Raw genomic sequence first — 25,141 nt, 5'->3', positions numbered from 1 at the left:
ATTTCCTGCAACAAATATGATGACATTATTGTTAACCAATTCTAATAAATGACTAGGACCTTTCTAGACAAAGTATTCACCTTGATCTGTTTCATCACACCAGTAAGGGAAGTCTCCAGTCTCCTGAATTCCTTGGTGGTCTTCACCATGCTTTCGGAGGATCTAGACTGCTTGAGGTCGAGGTTCGTTGCGCATGATCTCCTCCACCTCATCCTCCTCCATCGTAGCCAGAGGGACAACCTTGGGGATCGGTGGTCGGATAGCAGTTCCAACCAAGCCCTCCAAAGGATCGGGGACTGCCGTCTGTTCATTTGACTCCAAAAGCTTTTCTGCTACCGTTTCCACCATCGCCGAAGGAGCTATCGCCGACACGCTCGCCATTGTAGGCAGTCGCTCGCTGCCAGGAAGCTCACCAAGGGTAGCAATTGGCTCCCCCACATGCTCCCGAGCACTCGGGGACTCCAGGTTGTGGTCCCCTGGCGTCTCCACCGCTCTAGGGCAAGTTTCTGGTCACCGATCAGTTTGAGCGGGTGGGGCTGGATCTGTTGCTCGCCTTGCACTGTATCAAATCAGTTATTCAGTAACAACAAAAGTAAAGAAAATACAGCAAAATAACTACAGCACAAGAACACTTACGGTTTTGTCTGACGGTTCAATTTCTTGAACCGACGGTGCCGACCAGAGCCTCCGGGCGCAGCTGCGGGGTTGACTCCTGTGCTCGGCGGGGGAATTCTCGGCTCTACCTCGGTCGACCTTGGTTCCGCCTGCTGCCATGGGGCTGTTGTTGTTTGTTGTTCCAGGATTTCCGTTGATCGCTCTGCAGGGATTTCCGACGGCTGCTGCGCCGCAATTCCCTCCGCTCGATGCTCGGGGACTCTCCTTGACGGAGCATCAAGGACTTCTTCGCCTACCCTAGTTTGTTGTTCCGAGCGTGGGTAGAGCGGAGGCCCTTTTGTGCTTGAGGGAGGGTTGGTGAGAATCTCGTCATCGTCAGACCAATCGAACACTACGGTTCTTCATGTTCGATTGGTCTGGTCATCATCCAGAGAGATCCCGCCTAGTTTGCGGGGAGCAGTCGCTGCTGTTTTCCTTTTCTTCTGGGTCGGCTCATCTTCCGTCGCCCTCTTTCCTCTAGTTTTCGCCGACACCGGGGGAGGACTCTCCGTCCAACCAGTGTCCATTCCTATGGATTCTAAGGAGACACCAATGGAGCTCTCCTCAATTTGAATAGGTCGACGTGCATCCACTAAGGGCGGCCAATCGTTTCTCGGTACGCCCGACAAATACACTGCCCTATCCTACGAATGGATCTTAACATGAGTAGGATTAGTTTATTGCTCGACAGTATAAATAAAATTCTTGGAAACATATAGTAAAGACATTCACCTGAGGAGGCAGATTCTTGCAATTGAAGGGCTTCGTGTACCCTGACAGCCTAAAGGAGGATAGCGGAGCGAACAGCTCGGCAGTTCGCTCTTCGATGTCGCTCCTAGAAAGAATTTTGGGTTTCTCTCGAGTCCCGTCGGTCTCCCCTTTGAATTCAAAGCCTGGGTGCGCCCTCTCCTTGCAGGGTTGTATGCGGCGCACTATGAAACTCGTCGCTACCAATCCACCATTGGTCTTCACGCCCTTTATCAAGCCAAGGAGTTCATTCACTTGATCCATGTCATCCTTGCTCGGCAGCTCCGACCAACACCTTTGGCTTTCTGGGATGTGGTCGGCGTTACAATGCACCGCTGGGTGGCTTTGTCTCATGTAGAACCATCTGATGTTCTGCCCCTTCAGCGAAGTGTTCAGCGGTATGGTAAGATATTCACTCGCCATCCCATCCCAAAGCTAGAGATACACCCCGCCGACCACCTTCGAACCAGCATCGCCTCTCTTCTTCAGCCAGAATAGGCGACGGAAAAGATTGAAGTGGGGTAGGATGCCAAGGTATGCCTCACAAAAGTGGATGAAGATAGAGATATGCAGAATGGTGTTGGGGTGGAGGTTGCACAGAGTAACCCCACAGAGCTCCAACAGATCCCTCAGAAATGGGTGCACAGGAAACCCTAGCCCGTGCCAAAAATAGTCTTCGAATACTACCGCTTCGTTAGTATGAGGCGTGGGAAAAGACTCACCGAGAGTTGGCCGCCATCCGGCGGTCGCATGATCGGGCAGAATGCCGGCCTCCACCAATCGGTTCAGCTCAGCTTCTCCAATTCGTGATGGCACCCACTCCTCATCGCATTGGGCCACGGCATCCGCCTTCTTGGGACTCGTCTTCTTCGGTTTCGCAGCTCCTCTCTTCGGCGCCATCTCTCAGATCTGGTTAGGGTTTGGCGGCGGAGGCAACTGTGGTTGCGGATTTGATGGCACGAGAAGTGAGGAGGAAGATGAAGTGGAATAGGTGGGAACAAGGATAGTGGCGGCACTATTATATAGGACCCTCCCCACCGTTCTGCATTCAAGGGTTTTTTGGGAACCGTTCCCGCGATCTGCGCCGCTGTGATTTCTCCGAATCAACAAATGGGCCGTTACCTGGGCTTCCACGCAACCGTAGCCCATGGCGCTCATTTATTGCTACCTTTAGTTGCTCCACACCGAAATATCGCCGACATCTCCACCATTTATTGAGGCTAAATAACTGACACTGTCCAGCCGTTAATCCGGTTTTTCCTCCACGATTGGATTTCTCTGATAACTCTGCTTGTAGCTCGGGGACTGGCGGTTGTTTCCATTGGTCTTTGATTGTTTCTCTATTTCTGACCCTGACACCATGTGACTATGGCACCTACTGTCAGGTTTGGAGACTAAGTGGGCACACTTCACCTTGCGGTGAATGTGTTTTGTCTCTTTTTTGGGCCACAACCGGGGACTGGTTGCCTGCTCGGCTAGTTTTCTACTATTCTTCAAGTTTCTGACCCTGGCACCATATGACTACATCATCTGCTGTCAGGCTCAAGGACTAAGTGGGCACACTTCACCTCGCGGTGAGTGTGCGGGATTTTTTCTAGAAGACTAGACGCCTATAGTGGAAGATTGACTCCTACAACTTTGTTCGGACTCTAAGTGGGCACACTTGGTCCACTGCAGAGAAATTTTTGATTCTGAACTTAAGCTCCTTACACCCTTATGGCAAGCCGTACTTTGGTCATTTTGCTCGGTGATGGTTCACGGTGCTCGGCGATAGGTCGCACTGCTCAGCGACAGGTTATGCTGCTCGGCAACGGTTCACACTGTTTGGTGACGGCTCATGTAGCTCGGCAATTTAGCATGGTGGTTGGACCATGAGCTTGAATGCTCGACGTTGTTAGCACCTGCTTGGACAAGCTTAAGACGACGTTGCTCAATGGGTACAAGGCGCTCGGGGACTAGCTGTGGGGTGTATGACCCCGGATACCCATGGCAGACCACATGGGCTACGCCCCTAGGGGTGGCCCATCCCACAAGAAGAAGCCTTGTGGGGCATGACTCTGCTCGGCGCCTTCCGCAAGACATCGGGAAGATACCAAAAGATACTACGAGATCTGTTAGGATATGTATGATCCCAAGATTCCTATAATCAGTTATTACTTTTCGGTTATCTCTCAGATCTAACTGACTTGTAACCCTGCCTCCCGGAATATATAAGGCGGGCAGGGACCCCCTCTAAAAACACGACATATTATACGATAGCTAATACAAACCAACAGACCACAGGAGTAAGGTATTACGTCATACTGACGGCCTAAACCTGTCTAACTCATGTGTCTCTATTGCCTTCTTGTTCTTGATCTCGCGCTCCCCTGCCGATCAATCTACCTTCGTGGGATACCCCTCGGAGGACTGCCAATGATATTCTATGGACACTAAGGCCACTTGCTACCACCGCCCATGACTGCATCCGACACCATCACCTTCGGCTTTAGTGCGGGCTCACCGCACTCGATGCCGCCCCCCTTCACCTGCATCCGCCACGCCCCCACCACCTATGCTCATGGACTCACCTAGATCCGCTACCACCACCCTTCCCCTCCTCTCCATCCGCCGCCGCCCCTTCCCCTACATCCGCCACGCCCACCCCATTCCCCTCCATTCACGGACTCGCCTAGATTCACCGTCGCCGCCCTTCCCCTTCTCTCCATCCGTCAACGCCCTTCCCCTCCTCACCAGCCCCTCAGTATTTACCAGACGCCGACCCCTCCCAATAGCAAGCTGGAGGCCACAAGAGCAGATCCACTCACGACGTCGTTCCCCTCACGCAGCAAGCCGGAGGCCACAAGAAGATAGTGGATCCACTGCTGGTTTAAGGAGGAGCTGGAGGTTTGCTACCACAAGGTGAGAAGATCCTACTGCAAGAGGCCAAGGGAAGAGCAAGAAAGGAAAAGGAAGGAGTTTCCTTGAACCCTAAGAGGTGATTATACACCCCCTTGCATTTTTCTTCATTTTACCAAAGCATTCATGTGCATTGTGAAATATATGTTTTTGTACCCTGTTGTATATGGTTAGGAAAATCTAGCTATAATGGGAACATGTCAACCAAACTTTTGAGAGATTTATAATGGGAACTCCAACAAGTATCTCTAGGTCTTTGAAGACTTTGCTCTTGATTTAACCCTGTCCCAGTCTAAAGTTGCCCGTAGCCTAATGCTTTACTCATTTCTTCAAGATTAATATCTCTAATCATGTCCCTTCTCTTAGATAATCCACCCACCACAGTCAATAACATAGAAATCATAGTAAAAAATTCACTAACCCCATTATGCTTTCTCGCAATGGCCACAAGGACTAATTGAAGTTGGTGAGCAAAACAGTGAACATAATAAGCTGAACTATTTTCTTTCATGATCAATGATTGCAAGCCATTGAACTCACCTCGCATATTGTTAGCACCATCATATCCTTGGCCTCTAACTTGCTTTAGGCTTAACTTAAGATCATCAAATAATGCATCAAAGTAGAGTTGAGACCACTGCCTTGTGGCCAACAAATCTCTCTTTAACAATTCCACATTTATTTACATATCTTAAGACCACTGCCATTTGTTCTTTCCAAGAAACATCTCTCGACTCATCAACTAGCAAGCAAAAAACATCATCCCCAATTTCTTCTAGAATAGTGTAGCACTTCCTTTGCAAAACAATGCACAATATCTTTTTGTATTTTAGGAGCAATCAAAAGGTTGTTATCCGAATTCTTTTTATCTACTGCCTTTCTTAAGGTCGGATTTTGCTCCTCTGCAAAATTATGAAATTCCCTGAAGTTCCCTTTATTTAAGGACTTCTTCCACTCGTCGTGGCCCCAAAACGACAATCCTTGCTTCACCAATATTCTAGCAACATCAATAGACCCATTCAAACGAGTAAAATAATCTTTCTTAGCAGATTCACTCACATCACAGAAAGCAACATCAATGTGCTATTTTGTTTGTAAGAGATCATCACATTTCTTCATTGCCAGATAGTGTGAGCCACCGACATTACCAACATGATTTTGTAGCCTTTCCTTTCTATGATAGCCATTCCAACCATTTTTTACAAATGCTTCATATCCGCCATCCTTCTTTTCTCTAAACAAGAAACAATAAAAGCAATATGCTCTATCTTTGGACTCACTATATTCAAGCCAACCTCCAAACTCATTGAACCATTCTGGAACAAACCTTTTTGGAATTCCTCTAATATCTGTCATAGGAAAATGAATTGTGCGAGGTTGGCAAGGCCCATTCTCCAAGTACTTTCTTCTCACCCTCTCTCTAACATTAGGATGATAATCATTAATTTGTTTCCTTAATCCTAGATCAGACTTAATCTCCTCCTCCCAGTTGATATCATCCAAACGTGAATTTCTAGCATTATTGCCACTATCCGGCTCTGGTGCTTTTCTTTTGTAAAATCATTCCATTAATTGACCTGTGGAGTAAAATCGTTCCATTAAAATGATTGTATGAAAAAGAATACCCAATCATTAGAACTTTCCGATTATATATAAAACAAATTAGATTAATTAAGAAAGAATAAGTGAATACCTTGCTTCTGCTAATCAGTGGCCCGTAAAGCATCACCAATCGGACATGGACAACACTTGACCGGTGCTTATAATAAAAAGATTCGTTCTGACCTGTGGAGAAGGGGACGACTGGGAGTGGGCACACGGCACACGCTGACACGTGCACTGGCGCTGGGAGTCTGGGATGCTGGCCATTTTTTACCATGGTCACACGGTGGTGCCTGGCGCGGTGAGGCGAGGATCGCCTGCTAGTGCCACTGTGCCAGCGGGCGGCGGCGTAGGATTTTATCAGATCATGAGGGAGGGGAAAGGGCGCTGGAGTCAGATCATGAGGCAGGCTATCATCAGATCATCAGGGAGAGGAAACAGCGCGTGTCCGTGGTGTTGTCGTGCTGGGCTGCTGGCGTAGCGGCCCGGACGCACACTGGACGCCTGGACTGCTGGGCTGCTGCCTGCTAGGGAGAGGAAACAGCGCGTGTCCGTGGTGTTGCCGTGCTGGGCTGCTGGCGTAGCAGCCTAGACACGCGCTGGACGCCTGTATTGTTGGGCTGCTGCCTGCTGGGGGGTGCAGCTTGTTGGGCCAAGGGGGGTGCATAAAGGACCAGGATGTGGGGGTAAGCATTGATTTTTTTTGGGGGGGGGGGGTTCATCTTCACCCACTGGGCCTTACTGGGCTTCGCCCCTACACCATGACATACATTTGCCAACACTTATCTGTTGGGAAAAGGCGGGTTTCAGCTACACTTTATGTGTTGGCAATTCTCTGAGTTTTTGACGTCAATTCATCTGTCGGTAAAATGACTATAGGACAACAAGTTATCTAGCGGCGTTTCCCTACTGACATAAAAATTGTCAATGAAACTTTTCGAGGCTTAATAAGTGTCGGCGTAGTGTTCGCCAAGAGTACAATGTGTGTGTGGGACAGAAGTTAAAATATCATCTCGCCCCAAAGAAGACCTGATCGGGAGCGAAATATTTGAGTCGCACGCTAAAAATGTCGCTACCGGAAAACCTTCCCACCCTCCCGGTTCCACTTCCACGCCCCTCAATCAAATCCCAAAAAGAAGAAAAAAACACGCCTGCTGCCCCAAGCTCCTGCTGCCCCCGATGCCGCTGTCCCCACCGTCCGCCGAGCCAAAGTGCCGCCCCCACACCATCCGCTGCTAGGGCTGCTTGCCGGGACCACACCCTGAGCGGAGCTCACCTATGCGGCTACCTGCACCAGATCTAGCGGCGCCTCCCTCACCCTGGCCGCGTCGCGACCGAGCTCGTCAGACGCGGAATGCTGCAGCCAATGATGCACCAGCATATCGCTGCCGCCAGAGCTTCATGTGTGGCTTCCTGAGCCAGATCCAGCTGAACCTCTCTCAACCCAGAGAAGAAGGCCCCGCCGCAGCCTAACTGGCAACTACACGAATGTCCGATGGCCTTCTCCAGCGGCAACGAGGTAGGGGAGAGGGGCACGAGGGGGCCGGCGGCGGGTGTGACTCGTTGGCCCATTCGCCCGTGTCACCCCCTTGAGGTGAGGACGATGTGGTGGTAGTCTCAGACCTCAGTCCATGCTTTCTTCTTCGATTGATGTATCCCTTGCTCTTTTTTATCTGAGATTGTCTCTGAGCCGCATATGAGTGTCCATGAGCATGTAGCCATTTGATTTGGGGTCCCCCTGATGCCATTGGTGCGGCCGCGCGTATCGCGACGCTGTGCATGCCATGTGTTTGTTTAGTTGCCTCACCCACCAGGCCATTACAGTGTAGTCCATTCCTCTTTGGTTTATGTTTGTTGTTTTGGTGCATCCCAGTGCTTATGCTTAGTTTTGATAGCAGTGCAGGAGGCTACAATAGTGAAATGAGCACACAAAGGAGGAGGGGTTCTGCTTGAAAGGTAGATTAATGCCTCTTTTATTCTTGCTGCTATAGTGTATTTGCATCTTGACGTTTTGTCCAGCATTCAGTTCCACCTCTGCTCCGAATTCTGAATTTCTGATGCTCCTACAACTTCTCCTATAGTTAATAATAACTATGGTGCTCATGTTTTTAAGTGCTTATCATTCTGAATAGGTGCCTTATTTTTTCATAAGAGCATCTTTGTTGGCATCATAACTCATGGACCCGCTCTTTCATAGTTGCCATACATATACAAGCATGTGCGGATACATCAAATAGCAACTTCTGTATATTTCCTGAAGATATAAACGTGGCTGCATGAAGTGTATTCAAGCAACTTCAATTCTTTGTAGAATCAGTGCTGACTAAAAACTGCTTGAGAAGCAGGCTTAACCCATTAACATGTATGTTATTTATATATGCAACTAGCTGTTCTATGCAATTGCGAATTCTTGTTTTTCTTTTCCAATTAACCATTGACAACCAGGCTTTAGAAATTAGGAGAAGTGCAAACTGATTCATTTTGGAGTTGTTAGACTTTCTTGGCTCATATTAGCCCTTTTTTCTGGAATACTTAGACCAGATTCTCATGGGTTTGGAATTTTTAATTTTAGGAACAACTGAAGGAGCAACATGTGATGCTGATGTCCAGTATAAAATTTCAATATAGGGAGAGCAAATGTTCTATCAAAAGTTGTTCAGTGTCTTAAGGTCAACAAGGAGGTGAGGACATTGATTTAATTTTATATTACTTGGATCTACCTTATCACCACAACGGCAAAGGGTTTTTGTGGCAAAAAAATTCATCACAAAAGCAAAGGGTTATATCAATAATTTCATCACAAAAAAACATAACATTTGTGTGAAAATATTAGTTACGATAAGTTTTGCCGCAAGATAAGTCTCAATTGTGTGGACAATAGATGTTGTGGCAAACGATTTATCATTATCACCCATGTTGTCATGACAAAAAAATGGCTCAACAGATGTACACTAGAACAATACAATTCTCACAAAATGCTGAACTAATTTTCTTTTCAATGCCTTAGTGACAACCATAGCTCAATGGCCCCATGAACTATTTTTCTCTGTTTTAAGCATAGTCTAGTTTGTTGTTCTGTTAGTATAACTTGTACTCTTTAAATTTCCACCATGCTACCATGTCAATGTCCCATTAAAAAATGTTTCTTAAGCAATAAATCTATACAGCTCCAGAATAGAAACTTACACTGCTTCTGTCTAAAGTAATCATTGGGACACTACTAATGGTTGCTTTGTCAACCATTTCTTATTTCCATCCAGTGATCTGATAATTGTGTAATCTGATAATTGTCTATCTAGTTAACTAATTTGACCAGCATAAGAATAGAAACTTACACTCTTTCTATCCTTTTGCGGTACTTGGTAATTAGGGGGACATTATTATTGTGGTACTAGGAATTGTAATTTGTGACCAACAATGGATTTGAGACATTTTGGTGTAAATTTTATCGCTGCAGATCCATTGCATGCGGTTTTAGGATTCCTAAATATCCCTTATGATGGTACAGCGCCAGTTCTAGTTTTGTGCACTTCTGATGTAATGCATTTATAGCAGTATTGTCACACTGCATTAGTGAGGGATTTAGCAAGCTTTTTTATTTGTTCTTCTGTATAAGCAATTTCAGCAGGTTCCTTCTAGCTGTAAAGTAGTTCTAATGTTTTCAATCTATCCATGCTCCAGATTGGGAAGGCTTTCCTCAAGCAGATTTCTATATTTTATAGCACAAAGAAATCTGGCAAGGGTAAGAAGCCAGGCAAGGGTGGCAACCGATTCTGAAAGAGCATTGGCCTTGGCTTCAAAGACTCCTAGGGAAGCAATTGAAGGTATAATGGTTTCCCTTCGCTTATTTTAAACACCATGAGGTGATTATAGGTCATGATCCCTAGTGCTATGCCGTACCTAGTTTGAGATGGTGAATGACAACACGTTCAGTTTAATACTTTTCTGTTCTGAATGATTTTTTTGTTCCTGCTTGGTAGAAATTTGTCCTAAATAATTAAATTCGTAGTCTAGCTCCAAATTTCATTTGCTATTTTGAAAACAATGAGGTTATGTTCCCAAATACTATGGCACATGGCAACAATGCATTTCTTAGTGATTGTCCTAACATGCTTTATTTATATGAAGAAGTAAATCAGTTTTGCTTAAAGTCCCATGACTTTTGCAAGATCTCTAACAATAGAATATTCCACTGCAGGTTTTGTTGAAGTGGAAGAACCATGCTGATTCAAGTATTGAAAGGCTGGTAGTGTAAAATAGGCTTAGTCTTTGTATACATAGCATTAATGATGTAAAACATCAGTGGGTCTTCGATTTTCATTGAAAAGCTCAGCCCGTATGGGAGTCTTACTATACGTTGATTCACTTGACCTACTATATATATATATATATATATATATATATATATATATATATATATATATATATATATATATATATATATATTAATTTATGAGATTATAGTAACTTCATACTAAGTGGTTTACTGTAACGTTATGGTAAATATCTCCATGTGTTATAGTAACCCAACTATCGTAAATATGTATTGACATTATCGTAAATTTATGTTAATTTACGAGATTATAGTAACTTCATACTAAGTGGTTTACTGTAACGTTATGGTAAATATCTCCATGTGTTATAGTAACCCAACTATCGTAAATATGTATTGACATTATCGTAAATTAGTATATAAAATTATCGTAAATGGAGGTGGCTATGGAATAACTTATTTTGTAGCTGGCTACTGAATATACTCTCCATATATATATATATATATATATATATATATATATATATATATAAAGTTGGTGTATGTATGGAAGATCTAATATATTATTCATACAAAAATCAAGTGAATTTGTTCAATGTGATGCCTTCTATGAGCAAAAGTGGATTTGTCAAATTATTTTAATTGTAATTATATCTATGCAGTTTTGTCGACAATTTTTTTTTGGGCAGGGTATGGTTCGTAAAATACATTGGAAATGGTTTGGCCAAAATATAAACTGTCGGGAAAGGTCTTAACTGTCGGCGTAGGTCTTAACTGTTGGCAAAGGGTTAACTGTCGGCAAAGGTTTCAACTGTCGGCATAGGTAGACCGTTTGCCTACACAAAAGTGTCGGGGATTCTATTAACTGTCAGCAAAAGTTTCGCCGACGGCTTCTAGCGCGACTGTTTCTAAACTGTCGGCAAAACTTTTCACAGAAGGTTATCTGTCGGCAAATGTGCCCTTTGCCTACAATAGAAAGTGATCACAAGCTAACATTTCCATTTTCTATCAAATTAGAATTGCACCATCACTAGCCTGAGACTCACGTCTTCGTCCACCCGCGCCAAGACCACCCCCACCGGCGATCAGCGCGCCGCGTGATCGCGCGACCCCCGCCCCGCGTCATCGCCCAGTTGCAAAGGGCTCCTCAACTGCATATAATGGTGCCACCTACGAACCTCATCGGATTCTTCGCTACATAATAAAGCTTCTCCCTCCCTCTCGCCATCAATATCAACGCGTGCATCGACTCCCCTCCCTCGGCAAGTGTACTGCTGCTCGCAACGTCTTCTGCTTGGGGAGACGACTCCATTGCAGATGAGCCAAGCGATACAGAAGGAGAACACCGGGCGGCACGGAAGGAGAATGTCATACGACTCCATTTCACGAACTTTGCTTTTTGATCGTCACTTTAACATCGGTATTTAATTTCTCAGTATTATTATCTTATCGTGCGATCCTTGTGTTTTTAGTATAAAAGTTTAACTGTCACGTACCAACGCACGGGTATGAACCTAGTAACTTAAAAATGATAAGGTTTTAGACATGGAAGAGGGAAATTACATATAGTGAGGGGAAAGATGATGAGTTGGGTGATGGATGGAAGTGCCATCAGTACGTGAGCCCCATCCATAGTCAACTCCAACTGCGACGTCGTGTGCCGAGATACATAACCAAAACTCTCTCTTCCTTACCAGCCTTTTGCGTGTTATTTGACTGCCGAGATACAGTAACGAGCCTGTCGTGTATACGTATGTGATGACGTACGCGAGCAAATTCGCAGTTATTGGACTGTACGCAGAATATTCCACTGGAACTGCAAGTGTGTTCCTATAATTAATCCCATATCCATCCCCCTTGTCTGAGATGGTGTGCGTGCGTGCGACCTTTCATTCAAGTCGATCGATCACCACGTACTGCCTTGCAGGATTCAGAGGCAGGCTCCCCTCCAGTAGTGCAAGTTGGACAAGCAGTTGGTACTTGCAAGTTGCACACATGTATATGCATGTGGACGTGGACGACGACCACGGCAGCATCACCGCAGTTAATATAGTCAAGGATGAAGGATGGCAGCTGCTGTGGCCGGCATGTCGTGGGTCGGTTTCCGTGTAATTATATTTAACCGTCTCGGCACCAAATCCCCAACGCTCCAAATTAAATGGCCAGCTAACCAACATTATACCCGCAAGTTGTGTACACGCTACTACTAGTAGACTACATACAGTATATAGTAGTTCTAGCTAATCATCCACTTAAATTTATTTATCACACTTTTACTCATCTAGCTAATCATCCACTCACAATGCAGAAACTAGACTAGTTATTATATATAAAACAACAAAAAACACTTATGTATTCCTTACTACTACCTGGCCATTTCAATTTTGGCAACACATCGTACTACATGCCCTCCAATCAAATAAGCCGATCTTTTTTTTTTTTGTAGTTTGGCTTTTTATTCACGCAAGGTATTACAACCATCCGACAGATAGGAGATCCAAACCAAGCCAGAGAAGATATGACAGATCTTTGTATTTTTAAATTTAAAGCTAAAACATTAAAAGGTATTCCTATGCGTTTTCAGTTTCAGCAACACATCGTGCTACATGTTCTCCCATAAAATAGGCTAAATCTTTTGTATTGTCTATTTAAAATTGTTTTTTCCAATTTCCGCAGCAACACGCGGGGAATTCAACTAGTTTGTTTAGATTTTTGCACCGGGGTTTGGCTCCTACTTTTATAGACTTATTCTAGTACTTACAATTTAACCATGCTTATTATTTTTCCCATGGTAAACGCCTTTGTTGGTCGACAGTGGGGCGCATTGATGACTCATGAATATGTAATCTACCAGCTTAGAGCATATTTTGTATAGCTTATAAGCTGCTTATGGTCAAAATAAGCTGAAATCAATAGTCAAACGCCACGCTTTTCAGCAGCTTATTCTGGCCATGTTTATTCTCACAGCTCCCATTTGTACTAAAAAACAGAAGCTGAATCAGACCAGCTTATTTTGACCGTCACTTTTACCCTATTTGTGCAGCTTATCTGGGAAGCGCTTCCCAGATAAGCTGTACCAAACAGGGCCTTAGTATTTTGGAAGTACTTATACCCATGGTAGGCGACCATGTCTATTGACAACGGGGGTGCATGTGATGGCTCATCAATCTTGAAATCTACCAACTTAGTATTCTCAAAGTGCTCGTAGTGGATTGGGAGGTGTGTTTGTTCACATGAGTGAGTGTGCGTGTATATATGTGAAAGTCTACGTCTATAGTGCAATTTACAATAAAAAGAGATGATCACCGTATTGTTGTTGCCAGTTAAGTATGCATTCCATAAAATATAAAAATATAATAAAACATATGTGTTTTAGTAAATATAAAAAATTTCAACGAAACTGTTGTAATATGGTAGGCAAATAAATTTAGATAAATCAAAATAATTTATTCTAATTATGCTTTATGCGGTTTTGCTGCCTACAAGATATCAATAGACATATATGAAAAGATTTTATTTATTATATCATTTTAATATAAACATAGGCCATTAAACTATATATTATGAAAAAAGTTTGTACTGTTAGGGGGGGCATGCCCCCCCTCTGCCCCACCCACCCACCACCACCTTGGCTCCATCCCTGGTAGCACAAGCTTCGTCTGGCGAATATAGTCAGTGACACCATTGTCCCCACATCGACAAAACTGTGAAACAAACACAGGGAAAGAAAGAATCAGTTACATTGGAGTATTCTTTTTGTTTTAGATAGATGGAATAAACCAAATTAGACTATCCCGGTCTCTACAACTACATTTTTTGAGGGATATATCGAGGGCCATTAAGGGCTTTTCATGAACAAGAAACACATGCCCACCTGACTATAACAATCAATTGCTGCCCTAATATCTTTGTCTTTGAAGGCAGAGTCGCCACGGTTCCTTGCATCCAACATATCCATCATCTGATGTGTCCATCCTTGAAAAGATAGCTGCAGAATGGAGAATGATGCCGGTTTCACAGATCCTACAAGACAGCAGAAAGATTGGTGGTTTCGGCGATTGAGATTATTATGACTAACGTGTGTTGTGCAGATGCAATTAAGTTAGGTCATGGTAATAGCAATTGATTGGGCAAACATGGTGGTCATGCCCCTAACGATGGAAATCGTTTCGGTTATCAAAGGATGGACGACAAGGTTAAGGATAGACTATTTCTAAGTGTCGTTTGGTGTTGAAGAGACACTTAGAGTAGTTTAAGATTTTGTTTTTCCTTTGGTCGTACTATTAAGGGGGTATGGACTAGTACCTTGACCTAGGTGAGTCTAGTGGGTTAGGTGTGGTGCACACTTATCAAATCTAGCACTAGGTAGCTCCGGAGTAGCCCTAAGATCAATTGGAGCAAACTTAATTCACATATGATTTCAAGTTGGAAGTGAATGGAGGGTCAAATGACTGACCGGACGCTGGTCTGGTTGTGATCGGATGCTGAAGGGTGAGTCCGGTCAGTTCATTTGATCAACTAGAGCCATCTGGTTGTGATCGAACGCTGAGTGAAAAGTGACCAGACGCTGGGTGCCAGAGTCCAGTCAACTCCAGAGAGGTTCTAGAGAGGAAGATTCCTGATCGGATGTGTCCGGTCAATGCTGACCGGACGCTGGTTAGGATTCGGTAACTGACCGGACGCTGAACTGTGAAGTGACCAAAATCTAGGTGTCAGCGTCTGGTCAACATTAGTAAGGTTACAGAGAGCATTTTTCGTGACCGGACGCGTTCGGTCAATGCTGACCGAACGTAGGTCAAAGTCCGGTTAGAACTTAACGGCTCTTTCTGACACAATGGTGGGGATAACTAACTGGAGCGTTTGGTCACCCTGACCGGAGCGTCTGGTCACCCCGTAGAGTGATGACAGCCTCCAAACATTATGTTTTGAATGAGGGGGTATAAATACTTACTCCACTCGTCCAAGGAAGGTCTCTTGCCCATTTGTTCAGCTGAGAAACATCCTTGAGAGTGCAAAGGAGAGCAAGAGCCTAGTGAGGTGATTGAGATTTGAGAATCCAAGATTAAGGCCTCATTAGTGCAAGGAGAGTAGCAAGTGTGCATCCACCCTTCTCATTAGGCTTGTCGTGGTCAAGTGAGAGTTTGTGCTTGTTACTCTTGGTGATCACCATCACCTAGACAGCTTGGTGGTGATTGAGAGTTCGGTGATCATCCGGCGGAGCTTGTGGATGACCTAACTCAAGTTGTGAGCGGTTGTGGGTGATTCACCGCGACGGAGTGTCGAAGAATCAGCCCATAGAGAGCACTTGATCCTTGCGCGGATGGTCCAATGAGGACTAGTGGGGAGTGGTGACTCTCCAATACCTCGGTAAAACATCACCGTATTCCTTTTCCTCTCTTTACTTTAAGCATTTACATTTGAACAATTCATTTTATGTCTTTACATTCGTAGAATTGCCATGCTAGAGTAGGATTGGAACTTAGGTTGCATAACTTTTATGCGGTAGAACAATAGAAACACTTCTAGGCACAAAGGGTGAAGTGGGCTAAGTGTAGGACTTAATTTATGCAAAGAATTTTAGAATTAGCCCAATTCACCCCCCCCCCCCCCGCCTCTTGGGCATCTTGATCCTTTCAATTGGTATCAGAGCCTCGTGCTCGCTAAATTAGGCTTAGCCGCCTAGAGAAAGATGTCCCACGGGGATGGACCTCCTCCAATCTTTGAGGGAGATGATTTTCCTTATTAGAAAATCTGCATGGAGGCTTATTTAGAAGCCTTAGATGTTGGAATACTTAGAGCCACCTCACAAGGCTTCCCAAAACCTAAGGATCCCGCCAACCTTCAAGGCGATGAAGTAAATTACGAAAAATGGAATGCAAATGCTAGAAACACCATTTTTAGAGGCCTTTACAAAGATGTATTTAATCATGTGTGGAACCACAAGGTCGTCCATGCACTATGGTCAGACATTTGTGCGCTCCATGAGGGAACAAAGAGTGAGCGTGAGGAACACTATCATCTTGTTATGAAAAAGCTTAATTCATTTGAGATGCTTCCTAAAGAAAGTGCTAATGAGATATACTCACACTTAAATATTCTTGTAGAGGAAGTCAATGGGCTTGGACTCACACAAATGCAACCATCCGATGTTGTAAGAAAGATCTTGAGTGTCCTTCCCATTGACAAATATGGGCATATTGTGACCGTGCTTCATCAAGGTGATCTTTCCACCGCTACACCAACTCAAATATTGGGAAAGATCAATGCACATGAGATGTATATGCACATCACACCGCAAGATGGTTCTTCTTCCACCAAGAAGAAAGACTTGGCATTCAAGACTAGCCAAGAGAATAAGGGCAAAGCAAGAGTTGAACATAAGAGCTCAAGTGATGATGAAATTGATGATGCAAGTTTTGCTCTCATGGTGAGAAGAACCACCAAGATGCTTAAGAAGCTCAACAAAGAATGGTGTCAATTTTGATGGAAAGAAGAAGAAGTTCTTCACTAGCAATAGAAGGAAGCCAATCTCTGAGATGGATTGCTATAATTGTGAAGAACTTGGTCATCTAGCCACCAGTGTATTTCTCTTTGAACAATTTCTTGATCAAAGTACTAGTATAAGACTTTGAAGAGCCAGTAAACTGACTCTCCACTTTCTTGAGGTACTCTATGGCGGTGTCACAATCTAGGATAGACCCCCTTATGCATATGAAATAGTGGACTTAGCCACCATCAAGCACTTACGGTTTGAAATGTCCCATTTCTTACATTAGAGATCATATTTCATCTGCACTTCTACATGATCTTGCTGCCGAGCAATGAGATCAGCACCAGTCTCATTTTCTTCCCTTACCGGGTCCACTGGCTCAGTAGGACACGGAAAGGTAAGCGCTAGGTCATTTTTAGACAGCACAAGTGCTAGTTCATACTTCTCTCGCCATACCCTATAGTTGCCCCCTTTAAGAGGTGGTATGTGCGAGATAAATACCATTGAGTTGAGTCCTGAAAAACACCATGAAAGCATCTAGGTCCCTAGTTGGGTTTCGGTGATTAATGACAATACGAGATTACTGTGACTAACGTGTGTTTTGCAGAGGCAATTAAGTTAGGTCATGGTAATGACAATTGATTGGGCAATCATGGTTGTCATGTCCCTACGATGGAAATCGTTTTGGTTTTCAAAGGATGGACGACAAGGTTAAGGATGGACTAGTTCTAAGTGTCGTTTGGTGTTGAAGAGACACTTAGAGTAGTTTAGGACTTTGTTTTCTTTTAGCCATACTATTAAGGGGGTATGGACAGGTAGCTTGACCTAGGTGAGTCTAGTGGGTTAGGTGTGGTGCACACTTGTCAAATCTAGCACTAGGTAGCTCCTAAGTGGCCCTTAGATCAATTGGAGCTAACTTCATTCACATATGATTGCGAGTTGGAAGTGAATGGAGGGTCAAATGTTGACCAGACGCTGGTTCCGGTGTGACCGGACGCTGGCGCAGAGTCCGGTCAGTTCATTTGATCAAGGTGAAGTCATCTGGATGCGACCGGACGCTGAGTGAAATATGACCGAACACTAGGTGCTAGAGTCCGATCAACTCTTGTAAGGTTCCAGAGAGGGAGAATCCTGATCGGACACGTCCGGTCAGTGCTGACCGGACGCTGGTCAGGTTCTGGCTACAGACCGAACGTTGAGCAGCAAAGTGACCGGACGCTGGATGCAGAGTTCGGTCAACATCAGTAAGGTTCCAGAGAGCAGTTTTTGTGACCGAACGCGTCCAGTCAGTGCTGACCGAACGCTAGTCAGTGTCTGGTCACAACTTAATTGCTCGGTGGCTGGGAGAACTAACTGGAGCGTCCAGTCAACTTGACCGGAGCGTTCAGTCACCCTGTAGAGGCACATGATGGTTCGTTTTAAATGAGAGGTTATAAATACTTACTCTATTCACTCAAGGGATAACTTTTGCTCATTTCAACAGCTGAGAAACACCCTTGAGAGTGTCAAGGAGAGCAAGGTCCTAGTGAGGTGATTGAGATTTGAGAATCCAAGAGAGAGGCCTCATTAGTGAAAAGAGAGTAGCAAGTGTGCATCCACCCTTCTGATTAGACTTCTTGTGGTCAAGTGAGAGTTCTTGCTTGTTACTCTTGGTGATTGCCATCACCTAGATGGCTTGGTGGTGATTGGAAGTTTGGTGATCATCCGGTGAAGCTTGTGGATGACCCAACTCAAGTTGTGAGCGGTTGTTGGTGATTCACCGCGATAGAGTGTCGAAGAATCAACCCATAGAGAGCACTTGATCCTTGCGCGGATCAAGGGGGAGCTACACCCTTGCATGGGTGCTCCAACGAGGACTAGTGGGGAGTGGCGACTTTCTGATACCTCGGCAAAACAACGCCGCATTTCTCCTTCTCTTTACTTTGAGCATTTACTTTGAGCAATTCAATTCTTGTCTTTATATTCATAGAATTGTCATGCTAGAGTAGGATTGGAACTTAGGGTGCAAAACTTTTGTGCAGTAGAACATTAGAAACACTTTCTAGGCACAAGGGGTAAAGTGGGCTAAGTGTAGGGTTTAGTTATTGCAAAGAATTTTAGAATTAGCCCAATTCACCCCCCCTCTTGGGCATCTTGATCCTTTCAATTGGTATCAGAGCCTCATGCTCACGTATTTAGGATTAACCGCCTAGAGAAAGATGTCTCACGGGGATGGTCCTCCTCCTATCTTTGAGGAAGATGATTTTCCTTATTAGAAAATATGCATGGATGCGTATTTAGAAGCTCTAGATGTTGGAATACTTAGAGCCGCCTCGCAAGGATTCCCAAAACCTCGGGATCCCACACACCTTCAAGGCGATGAAGTGAACTACAAAAAATGGAATGCAAAGGCTAGAAACACCATCTTTAGAGGCCTTTGCAAAGATGTGTTTAACCGGGTGAGAAACCACAAGGACGCCCATGCACTATGGTTGGGCATTTATGCGCTCCATGAGGGAACTAAGAGCGAGCATGAGGAACACTATCATCTTGTAATAAAAAAGTTTAATTCTTTTGAGATGTTTCCTAAAGAGAGTGCTAATGAAATGTACTCATGCTTGAATATTCTTGTAGAGGAAGTCAATGGGCTTGGACTCACTCAAATGCAACCATCTGATGTTGTAAGAAAAATCTTGAGTGTCCTCCCCATTGACAAATATGGGCATATTATGATCGTGCTTCATCAAGGTGATCTTTCCACCACTACACCAACTCAAATCTTGAGAAAGATCAATGCTCATGAGATGTACATGCACATCACACCACAAGATGGCTCATCCTCTACTAAGAAGAAAGACAAAGACTTAACATTCAAGGCTAGCCAAGAGAAGGGCAAAGCAAGAATTGAGTATGAGAGCTCAAGTGATGATGAAGTTGATGATGCAAGTCTTGCTCTTATGGTGAGAAGAACCGCCAAGATGCTAAAGAAGCTCAACAAGAATGGCGTCAAGTTTGATGGCAAGAAAAAGAAGTTCTTCACTAGCACTAGAAGGAAGCCAATCTCCAAGATGGATTGCTACAATTGTGGAGAACTTGGTCATCTAGCTCATCAATGCCCTAAGCCCAAGAAAGACAAATACAAGAAAAAGTACAAGGGCAACAAAGATGACTCAAGTGATGAAGATAAAGATGAGAAGAAGAAAAACAAGCCATACAAGAAGAAAGATGGCAAGAACAAGGATTTCCACAAGAAGAAGAAAAATGGCAAGGCATACATTGTCGGTGATTGACTCATGGATATTGATTCATCAAGTTGCTCATTTGATGATGATAGTGAGAACAAGAAGGTGGCCGCTATTGTGATTGACTCTTCACTATCTTCATCGACACCACCACCATAATCCTCTATACACCTATGCCTTATGGCCAAGGGTGAACGAAAGGTACAAAGTGATGATAATAGTAGTGGTGATGATCATGCTAGCAATGATGATAGTGATAGTGATGATCAATTTGAATCACCTTCATATGATGATCTTGTCAAGTTGCTAAATCGATATACTAAAATTATTAGAAAGACAAGAGCTAAAAATGAAAAGCTAGAACTTGAGAATGACTCACTCTTAGCTAAACATGACATAGTGGAAAAAACTAGTGTTGAGCTTAGAAAAGAAAATAAAACGATGTCATCCAAACTCAAGGAGCTCAAATCATCTAAAAAGGAGCTTAAAGAAAAATATGACAAACGTGAGGGGATACATAATGAGCTCACCACTAGCTACAATATGCTAAAAGAATAGTATACAAATCTCAAGATTAATCATGATAATCTTGTTATCTCTCACAAGTTTTTATCCAATGAGCCACATGATGCTACTAACCATGTTGTTAAGATTGATATAGCTACATCATGTGATGATTTGATAATTGAGAGCATTGAGCAAGCTTCTAGTAGCAAAGGCAAGCAAGTGGTTGAGTCCAACAACTATGATGAGTATGTCAAGATAAAAAATGAGAATGTGAAGCTCAAGAAAGATCTTGAAAAGCTATCAACCACCAACACCATTGTGATAAAGAACCTTGACCATGATAGTGATCTAGCTCTTGAGAATGAGATGCTCCAAGAAGAGAACAGGAGACTAAAGATGGAGAAAAATCATGATGAACTCAAAGAAGAGAATAAGAAGCTCAAGTTGGAAAAAGAACATCTCAAGACCGGCTTGAGCAAGTTTATAAGAGGTCAACATCTTCAAAGTGAGCTACTCATGAACACCATAAAGAAGATGGATAGAAGTGGCATTGGATATTTGGCAAATCAAGAGAAGAAGGCTCAAGCTCAACAACAACAACAATAACACAAGTCAAAGCCAAAGCCAAAGAGGTGTTTTGAGTATGGACAAGGTCACTTTGCCTATGAGTGTCAAACTCCACCACCACAACCCTTGCCCAAGCATGCTAGACCCTTTGCTTTCAATGCTCATTACATGCTTAGGAAGGACTCTAGTGGAAAAATGAAAGTCATGTTCTTAGGACCTCCCAACAAGAATAGGCCTAAGAAAATTTGGGTTGCAAAGTCACTTGTTGAGAAAGTCAAGGGCCCTCAACAAGTTTGGGTCCCTAAACAAGCTTGATCTCATGTGTGTAGGTGAACTATAAGACCGGTGGAAGTCATTGGGTAATTGATAGTGGTTGCACTCAATATATGACCGGTGATCCTTGTATGTTCACCTCACTAGATGAAGAAGTAGATGGCTAAGAAAGAATAACATTTGGTGATAATTCAAAGGGCAAAGTTTAAGGATTGGGCAAAGTGGCAATATCAAATGATCATTCAATTTCAAATGTGCTATATGTCACTTCATTGACCTTCAACTTGCTATCGATTGGTCAATTGTGTGATCTTGGTTTTCAATGCTTGTTCACCGAGAAGGAAGTGGTTGTATCTAAGAAAGATGATGATCAAGTTATATTCAAGGGATTTAGATACAACAACCTATATCTAGTGGATTTCACCTCCAAAGATGCTAACTTGAAGACTTGCCTATTCACCAAAACATCACTTGGGTGGCTATGGCATAGAAGACTTGCTCATGTTGAGATGAGCTCACTCAAGAAGCTTATGAAGAATGAATTGGTGAGAGGGTTGAAGGATGTGAAATTTGAGAAGGACAAGCTTTGTAGTGCATGTCAAGCCAGCAAGCAAGTTGCAAACACTCATCCTACAAAAGCTTACATGTCAACAACAAGAGTGCTAGAGCTCCTTCACATGGACCTATTTGGACCAACAACCTACAAGAGTTTGGAAGGAAATTTCTATTGTATTGTGATTGTTGATGACTACTCGAGATATACATGGGTGTTCTTCCTTCATGACAAAACCGAAGTTGCATCATGCTTCAAGAAGTTTGCCAAGAGAGCACAAAATGAATTTGAAGTGAATCTCAAGAAGATAAGAAGTGATAATGAAAAGAGTTTGACAACACAAACATTGAAGTTTATTGTGATGAAGTTGGAATCAAGCATGAGGTCTCTGTAACATATACTCCTCAACAAAATGGTGTAGTCGAGAGAAAGAACCGGACACTTACCATACTTGCAGGAACAATGCTTGATGAGTACAATACACCCGAAGCTCTATGGGCGGAAGCTATCAACACCGCATGTTATGCATCCATCCACCTATTTCTTCAAAACTTTCTTGGCAAGACACCTTATGAGTTGCTCAATGGGAAGAAGCCGAACGTCTTATTCTTTTGGGTGTTTGGTTGCAAATGCTACATCTACAAGAAGTGGCAACACAGAGGGAAGTTTCAAAGATGTTGTGATATTGGCTTTCTTGTTGGTTACTCATCAAAGTCCAAAGCATATCGAGTATTTAATCATAACACTGGCTTGGTTGAAGAAACATATGATGTGAAATTTGATGAATCTAACGGCTCCCAAGGAGCACATGAGAATCTTGATGATGTAGGCGATGAACCATTGAGGGAGGCTATGAAGAACATTCTAGTTGGAGACATCAAGCCCAAAGATAATGAAGATGATGTACAAGTGATTGACCCCCCTTCTTCATCAAATGTGCCACAAGATGGTGATAAAGATGGGAGAGTAGAAAATGAAGATACTCATGTCTCTCATGATCAAATGGTGGCACAAGCTCAAGATGTTAATGCTCTACAACCTCCCCCTCAAGTGGTTGATAGAAAGAATTCACCCCTACTACAAGCTCACCCACAAGATCTCATTATAGGGAGTCCTTCAAAGGGTGCAATGACTCACTCTCAAAAACTTACTTCATTTATTGAACATCACACTTTTGTCTCTTATGTTGAACCTAAGAATGTAGAAGAAGCACTTCAAGATTCTGATTGGATAAATGCCATGCATGAAGAGTTGAACAACTTTACTCGCAATGAAGTTTGGACTCTTGAAGAGCGACCACAAGGTGCAAGAGTCATTGGAACAAACTGGGTGTTCCGAAACAAGCAAGATGATCAAGGCATTGTAGTGAGAAACAAGGCAAGACTAGTTGCAAAGGGGTTCTCTCAAGTTGAAGGGTTGGATTTTGGAGAGACCTTTGCACCGGTTACAAGACTTGAAGCCATTCGTATTCTCCTTGCATATGCATCGCATCATGAAATGAAATTATATAAAATGGATTTTAAAAGTGCATTTTTAAATGGCTTTATAAATGAACTAGTCTATGTTGATCAACCTCCCGGGTTTGAAGACCCTAGATATCCTAATCATGTTTATAGGTTGTCCAAGGCGCTATATGGGCTCAAGCAAGCTCCAAGAGCGTGGTATGAGCGCCTTCGGAATTTCCTCATTGAGAAGGGCTTCACCATTGGGAAGGTCGACACCACACTATTCACCAAGAAGCTTGATAGAGAAATCTTCATTTGTCAAGTATATGTTGATGATATCATACTTGGATCATCAAATGAAGATTATTGCAAAGACTTTGGTGAATTGATGTCGAAGGAGTTTGAGATGTCAATGATTGGAGAGCTTACATTCTTTCTTGGTTTTCAAGTCAAGCAAATAAGAGAAGAGATTTTCATCTCTCAAGAGAAATATACCAATGATCTTCTCAAGAGGTTCAAAATGGATGAATGTAAGCCAATCAAGACACCAATACCATCCAATGGACATCTCGACCTAGATGAGGGAGGTAAAACGATTGATCATACTCTCTACCGCTCTATGATTGATAGCTTGTTATATTTGACAGCATCTAGGCCCGACATCATGTTTAGTGTGTGTATGTGTGAGATTTCAAGCTAATCCTAAGAAAGCTCATTTAGTTGTCGTTAAAAGAATCCTTAGGTATCTTAAGCACACACCAAGCATTAGTCTTTGGTATCCCAAAAGAGCTAGATTTCAACTAGTTGGCTATTCCGATTTGGATTATGCCGGTTGCAAAATTGATAGAAAAAGCACATCCAGAGGGTGCCATTTACTTGGTAGATCACTAGTGTCTTGGTCCTCCAAGAAACAAAATAGTGTGGCTTTGTCCACCGCCGAAGTGGAATACATTGCCACGGGTGCTTGTTGTGCACAAATACTTTACATGAAGCAAACTTTGCTATACTATGATGTAGTTCTAGAAAAGGTACCTCTTTTGTGTGACAATGAGAACGCAGTAAAGCTTGCTAATAATCCAGTTCAACACTCTCACACCAAGCACATAGATATCCGCCATCACTTTCTTAGGGATCATGTTGCTAAAAATAATATATCACTAGAAGGTGTAAGGACCAAGGGTCAATTGGCGGACATCTTTACTAAACCGCTAGATGAGGCGACATTTTGTCGGTTGAAGAATGAGCTCAATGTGCTTGATTTTAGTAACTTTACTAGGAAATGAGCTTGTGTTGTCCCTTGCATTGTATTGTAATATACAACATGTTTAATTCTTGGTAATGCATTTAGGGCTTGTCTAACATGGTTAAGATAATCGACGAAAAGCATGTGAAGAAGCTTAACCTTGGATCAAACATGACTAGCAACTAGAATTACTTTTAAGTATTGTATTGCATGTGCATGTGTGTTGCTTTGTCGTTTCTTTTTGGTTATCTTCCCATTTTATAGCCTATTTTCTTAAAAAAGAATTATAGCCTAAGGCAAAATATTTGAAAATTATGAGGGTTTGAGAGAGGTCACTCACATCTATCCCAATTGGTGTTTATTTGGATCTTATTGAAGTTGGGACTTGATTGGGAATAGGCAGCACGAAGGAACATTGAAGAATCGCTGAAAAAGGGCAACCGGACGCTAGATCGGGCTCTGCTTCCAGCGTCCGGTCAGTTCATAGGAGGTGAACCGTTGCTGCACAAGAGTGACCGGACGCTGAAATAGTGCTCATCCTGCGTCTAGTTAGATGGTGACCCTATGTCTGGTCAAGCGAAGAAGACGAACTCAGTATCGATTGAACTCTGGCTGCGTCCGGTCAGGGGTAACCGGACGCGTCCGGTCGTGACTTGAGAGGTTTTGGA

This window comes from Miscanthus floridulus, chromosome 1 (assembly GCF_019320115.1).
Source record: "Miscanthus floridulus cultivar M001 chromosome 1, ASM1932011v1, whole genome shotgun sequence".
Taxonomy (NCBI): domain Eukaryota; kingdom Viridiplantae; phylum Streptophyta; class Magnoliopsida; order Poales; family Poaceae; genus Miscanthus; species Miscanthus floridulus.
This window is presented reverse-complemented; position numbering follows the sequence as displayed.